Source organism: Salvelinus sp. IW2-2015, linkage group LG20 (assembly GCF_002910315.2).
Source record: "Salvelinus sp. IW2-2015 linkage group LG20, ASM291031v2, whole genome shotgun sequence".
NCBI lineage: Eukaryota > Metazoa > Chordata > Actinopteri > Salmoniformes > Salmonidae > Salvelinus > Salvelinus sp. IW2-2015.
The window spans coordinates 79,433,125-79,439,972 of record NC_036860.1 but is presented as its reverse complement, the minus strand read 5'-3'; the positions used below and the strand labels follow the sequence as shown (position 1 = coordinate 79,439,972).

Below are 6,848 nucleotides of genomic sequence, written 5' to 3'. Positions count from 1 at the left end.
CAGCCTGCTCAGCCAGAACACTAATTAAATCTGAATGAATTAAAACCTCCTTATTAAGACCTGCAACATACATTACCCAGATGCTCCTCCTCCATCCAGTAGTCTGCATCAGGTGAATTTACACTAATGCTTAATCTATTTATTAATCAATGGCCAAACTTACTTGACAAACAACAACAGGATGCAATTAGCAGAGATACATAACATATGCATTCGTCAAATAGACGTCCAACTCCCCTGTCATTCCAAGATATATTTCTCTCTCTCCTACCTATACGGGCATTGCTCTGTTTATCCCTTCAGTTTATATTCTGTGGTGTTTTTACCCTTCAGTTTATATTCTGGGTGTTTTAACCCCTTCAATTTACATTCTGGGTTGTTTTTACCCCTTCAGTTTACATTCTGGGTTGTTTTTATCAACATCAGTTTATATTCTGGGTTGTTTTTATCACATCAGTTTATATTCTGGTGTTTTAACCCTTCAATTTACATTCTGGGTGTTTTTACCCCCTTCAGTTTACATCTGGGTTGTTTTTACCCCTTCAGTTTATATTCGGGTTGTTTTTACCACTTCAGTTCATATTCTGGGTTGTTTTTACCCCTTCAGTTTATATTCTGGATTGTATTTAAACCCCTTCAATTTACATTCTGGGTTGTTTTTACCCCTTCATTACATTCTGGTGTTTTCCCCTTCAGTTTATATTCAGGGTTATTTTTTACCCCTTCAGCTTACATTCTGGGTTGTTTTACCCTTTCAGATTATATTCTCGGGTTGTTTTTGTATTTCTTTGCTCTATTATCTTATTTTGGGTTAAGGGACCTGGCAACACCCCTGCAGGCAGTGTCTTATTAAAGGACCTTTCACACTCTCACACACTTAGCAAAGGCCTGGGAAGGAGGGGGAAAGTGGAACCAGCCTGAACAAACATAGATACAACCATCACTCCACCTTCACTGCTCCTGCCTTGTCTGTTTCTCTGTTTTTCTGCTACCTCTTTCAATCTCTTGTGACAAAAAAACAATATAGAGTTATGACCAATAAAATGAGGCTCAGGGAGCAGTCATTTTCCCTGCTGTGTAAATCTTGATTACATTATATGCTGTAATCAGTGGACAAATATTATTAGGGGTCAGTGTTTGTACAAATGAGATCTTGGCCTTAAAACCCAGATGTGCTTTGCATATTGATTGTCGACAGAAACGTTGGTAGCTAGAATGTCCAGCCCCACCTGTGCCTCAGGAGTAGGTTAGTAGCTAGTAAACACATAAAGCAATGAGACACAGATCGTTTCTGTCTAGCAGCTTACTTCCATTAGACTCACCAACAGAGAGGAAAATTGTGTTGATGATGATAATATTTGTATAAATTACAGACATAGTGGGATAGAAAGACTGTTTGGATCATAATATGTACCCAAATGAAAAAATAAATAGTATTCACGTAGTGTTTGCAGACTTTACTGTTGTCACGTTCTGACGTTAGTCCTTTTTTATGTCTTATTTAGTTTTGGTCAGGGCGTGAGTTGGGTGGGCATTCTATGTTTTTTCTATGTGTTGTTCTGTATGTTATATTTCATGTGTTTGGCCTAGTATGGTTCTCAATCAGAGGCAGTGTGCAGTCGTTTTCTCTGATTGGGAGCCATATTTAGTTAGCCTGTTTTCTATTGTGTTTTGTGGGTGATTGTTTCCTGTGTTAGTGTTTGCACCATACGGGACTGTTTCGGTAGTTTGTTTGTACTTTTGTTATTTTGTTCAGTGTTCTGTTGATTTATTAAATATCTCATTATGGACACTTACCACGCTGCACATTTGTCCGATCCTTGCTACTCCTCCTCAGACGAAGAGGAAAATCCGTTACAGAATCACCCACCAACCAAGGACCAAGCAGCGTGGTAAACAGGAGCAGAGGATTCTGGACTCATGGACATGGGAGGAGATATTAGATGGTAAGGGACCCTGGGCACAGGCTGGGGAATATCGCCGCCCCAAGGAAGAACTGGAGGCAGCGAAAGCTGAGCGGCGGCGATATGAGGAGGCAGCACGGCAGCGCGACAGGCACGAGAGGCAGCCCCATTTTTGGGGGGGGGGGGGGGGGGGGCACACGGGGAGTGGCAGAGTCAGGTTGGAGACCTGAGCCCACTCCTCGTGCTTATCGTAAGCAGCGGCGTTACTTGCTATATTCTCACAGACACACACAAAGGCACACACACAGATGAATGATCAGACAGACAAAGAAATGCACTCACTCTTGCACACAGGTACAGCAGAGGAGACAGAGCATGTTTGACCCACAAGCTACCTGTGAAGACACATCCACTAGACCACCTTTACTCCACACACACAGATGCATATAAAGCTCTCCCTCGCCCTCCATTTGGCAAATCTGATCATAATTCTATCCTCCTGATTCCTGCTTACAAGCAAAAACTAAATCAGGAAGTACCAGTGACTCGCTCAATATGGAAGTGGTCAGATGATGCAGATGCTACGCTACAGGACTGTTTTGCTAGCACAGACAAGAATATGTTCCGGGATTCATCCATTGGCATTGAGGAGTATACCACCTCAGTCATCGGGTTCATCAATAAATGCACCAACGACGTCATCCCCACAGTGACCATACGTACATATCCCAACCAGAAGCCATGGATTACAGGCAACATCCGCATCGAGCTAAAGGCTAGAGCTGCCGCTTTCAAGGAGTGGGACACTAATCTGGACGCTTATAAGAAATCCCGGTATGCCCTCAGACGAACCATCAAACAAGCAAAGCGTCAATACAGGATTAAGATTGAATCCTACTACACCGGCTTTGACGCTCGTCGGATGTGACAGGGCTTGAAAACTATTACGGACTACAAAGGGAAACCGAGACACAAGCTGCCCAGTGACGTGAGCCTACCAGACGAGCTAAATGCCTTTTATGCTCGCTTCGAGGCAAGCAACACTGAAGCATGCACGAGAGCACCAGCTGTTCTGGAYGACTGTGTGATAACGCTCTCGTAGCCGATGTGAGCAAGACCTTTAAACAGGTCAACATTCACAAAGCCGCAGGGCCAGACGGATTACCAGGACAAAGCCATATCTCAGACTGGCCAATAAAACAAAAAGATTAAGATGGGCAAAATGACACAGACGCTGGACAGAGATATGGCTTTTTCTTTGCAACTCTGCCTAGAAGGCCAACATTCCGGAGTCGCCTCTTCACTGTTGACGTTGAGACTGGTGTTTTGCAGGTACTATTTTATGAAGCTGCCAGTTGAGGACTTGTGAGGCATCTGTTTCTCAAACTAGACACTCTAATGTACTTGTCCTCTTGCTCAGTTGTGCACCGGGGCCTCACACTCCTCTTTATATTCTGGTTAGAGCAAGTTTGCACTGTTCTGTGAAGGGAGTAGTACACAGCGTTATATGAGATCTTCAGTTTCAATTTCTCGCATGGAATAGCCTTAATTTCTCAGAACAAGAATAGACTGATGAGTTTCAGAAGAAAGTTTGTTTCTGGCCATTTAGAGCCTGTAATCGAACCCACAAACGCTGATGCTCCAGATACTCAACTAGGCTAAAGAAGGCCAGTTTTGTTGCTTCTTTAATCAGAACAACAGTTTTCAGCTGTGCTAACATAATTGCAAAAGGGTTTTCTAATGATCAATTAGCCTTTAAAATGATAAACTTGGATTAGCTAACACTACATGCCAATGGAACACAGGAGTGATGGTTGCTGATAATGGGCCTCTGTACGCCTACATAGATATTCCATAAAAAATCAGCCGTTTCCAGCTACAAAAGTCATTTACAACATTAACAATGTCTACAGTGTATTTCTGATCAATTTGATGCTATTTTAATGGACAAAAATGTACTTTTCTTTCATAAGGACATTTCTAAGTGACCCCAAACTTTAGTGTAGACTCGGTACCGGTACACCCTGTGTATAGCCTCGTTGTTGTTATTTTATTGTATTACTTTTTGTTCTTTTTTACTTTAGTTTAGTTGGTAAATATTTTCTTAACTCTTTCTTGAACTGCTCTGTTGGTTAAGGGCTTGTAAGTAAGCATTTCACGTTAAGGTCTACACTTGTTGTGTTCGGCGCATGTGACTAATAAAGTTGAATTTGATTTGATTACAGTATACTGAGTGTTACTGGTTTGTCTCCCCTGCTGCCTTTGTCTGCAGATCATGTGGTGTGTGAAGAGGAGTTTAAGTATGCCATGCTGGCCCTGAACTGTGTGTGTCCTGCTACCTCCACCCTCATCACCCTGTTGATCCACTCCTCTAGAGGACAGTGAGTGCACACACACAAACCCACACACACACACACACACACTCTTTTTCCAATGGGTGTGGGTGGTACCAGACAGAGGCAGTGAAGTATGTCCTTTGGCCTAACAGATGCTGTGTACATTGAGCTGTACACAGCAGATTAATCATGGTAGATAGACTACTGACCTAAAGTAAACCCAGACCAGTCATAATCCTCTTAAACCCAGACCAGTCATGATCCTCTATCTGCTGCCCCCTCCACCCCTCTACTTTCAGAACAGCACCCCCAGAGGCCTTCAGGCAACRTGCAGGAGCCTTCCAGCCCCTCAACAGGTCAGTGTGTGTCACTGTCCTCCTAAACCACCGACAACTCCCTCCCCCTCCTTCCGTATCCCTGATGTGCGGTGACATTAACTCGGCCAGGCATGCTGTCCCCATGAAACTGTCCATTTATTATTTACAGACGACAGTTGTTTCTGTAATGCAGTCCTTCTCACATCACCGCCACCCACAGCCACACTCTCCGCCCCGCACCCTTCCTTTCTCACCTCCTGTCTCTCAACTCATCCTTTCTAAAGGCTGACAAAGTGAACACARCCCATGTGTGAAGCTCTCTCAATGTGTAGCGTTCAGCAGCGTCTATCTTGGCAGCTGTATTGCTCTGATAGTGTCTGTGTCCCTGTGTGTGTCTCWGTGCTGATTGAGTTATTGATTGGTTTCTGACACAGTTGTAAAGTGTTAACACTGCAGCCTTGAGGGGAAGTGTCTTTGATGTGTGGTTGATGCTGAAAGGGAAGCTGCGTGCAACACTGTTTAAAAGGTCAACTCTGTCCCCTAATGACCAATCCATTCCCTGATCGTGTCTCAGGGAGGGCGGSGCATGCTCAGCTGACCAGTGGCAGCGCACCTACCGCCGCTGCTCAGCCAATGAGGTGCATCACATTTGTCTGGAGGAGAGCAAGTTCTTTGGGGAGTACCAGGGGAAGAGTTTCACCTTCGCCTCCTTCCACGCACACAAGAAGTAAGTCAATAAGCAGACATACACAAAGTTTACATTTGACATTTTAGTCATTTAGCAGACACTCTTAACCACACACACACACCCACACACCACACACATTTGACATTTTAGTCATTTAGCAGACACTCTTAACCACACACACACCCACACACCACACACATTTGACATTTTAGTCATTTACCAGACACTCTTAACCACACACACACCCACACACCACACACATTTGCCATTTTAGTCATTTAGCAGATGCTATTAACCACAAACACACACACTTCCTGTATCTGATCCTCTCCTCCTCGGTCAGGTATGGTGTGTGTCTGATCGGAGTGCGGAGGCTGGAAAATGCCAACATCCTGCTGAACCCAGGTCCCGGCCACATCATGGGCGGCTCAGACACCTGCTTCTACATCAACATTTCCAAGGAGGAGAACTCAGCTTTYGTCAGGGGCCACAGAGAGCCCACGCGGGGGGGGCCCAAGGGCAGTGACAGGGGGGTGGGGCCCCAGACCATCTACCATGGACTCACCAGACTGCCTGTCCACAGCATCATCGCCAGCATGGGTCAGTCAGTCTCACTGACTCACAGTGACACAGTTACACTCAGATCCTTTGTCCATGTGCACTTAGCATAATGTTTCTTATTATACAATTGTGACTTTCCTGATCCATGTACATGGCACAGATTAGGACATGTTTTACAATGTNATGTACATGGCACAGATTAGGACATGTTTTACAATGTACATGGCACAGATTAGGACATGTTTTACAATGTCAATGGCACAGATTAGGACATGTTTTACAATGTACATGGCACAAATTAGGACGTTTTACAATGTACATGGCACAGATTAGGGCATGTTTTACAATGTACATGGCACAGATTAGGACATGTTTTACAATGTACATGGCACAGATTAGGACATGTTTTACAATGTACATGGCACAGATTAGGACATGTTTTACATGTTGATCCACAATAGGCAGATGTAAGAAGCCTAACAGTTGTATGAGGAATAAAACAGTATCTGAATGTAAGTCTCTGGTGATAAGAGCATCTGCCAACTGAGTGAAATGTATCTGGCATGTAGGTTTCCTTTTGTTTTAGAGACGTTTTACAACCACACCCCCTGGTGGAGAACTCTGGGACTGCTGGTTCTCAAAGTTTGAATGTGAAAATGTGCCCCAGAACAATCACAGACACGGATGCAAACATAGCACACAGGGCAAGCACAGATCCACAATCAGTACTATTTGGCTTTGTGAGAGAACAATGGTACTCCCAGTCACAGCACATTGGTACTCTCACAAAGCCAAATTGTACTGATTCTGGATCTGTGTTTGTTCTAGGGCACATTTTCCCTTTAGCCTGTGCTTGTATGGACAGGACAGTTCTATAACTGTTTTCTACTAAGGGTGTGGACTGGTCATAGATTGTATGAGTGCTTGTATGTGTCCTCTGTCCCCCATAGGCACGGTGGCCATTGACCTGCAGGACTCCAGTGACAGCAGCCCAGAGGGCCAGGGCCCGGGGGGCATGACCATGGGCAGTGGGGGAGGTGGC

The 6,848-nt window shown here is 44.5% G+C and overlaps 1 pseudogene; it reads left to right on the top strand.

Moving 5' to 3' along the window:
• The window catches only part of LOC111980140 (potassium channel subfamily T member 2-like), a 78,493-nt pseudogene that overhangs the window by 63,990 nt on the left and 7,655 nt on the right, over nucleotides 1-6,848 (top strand).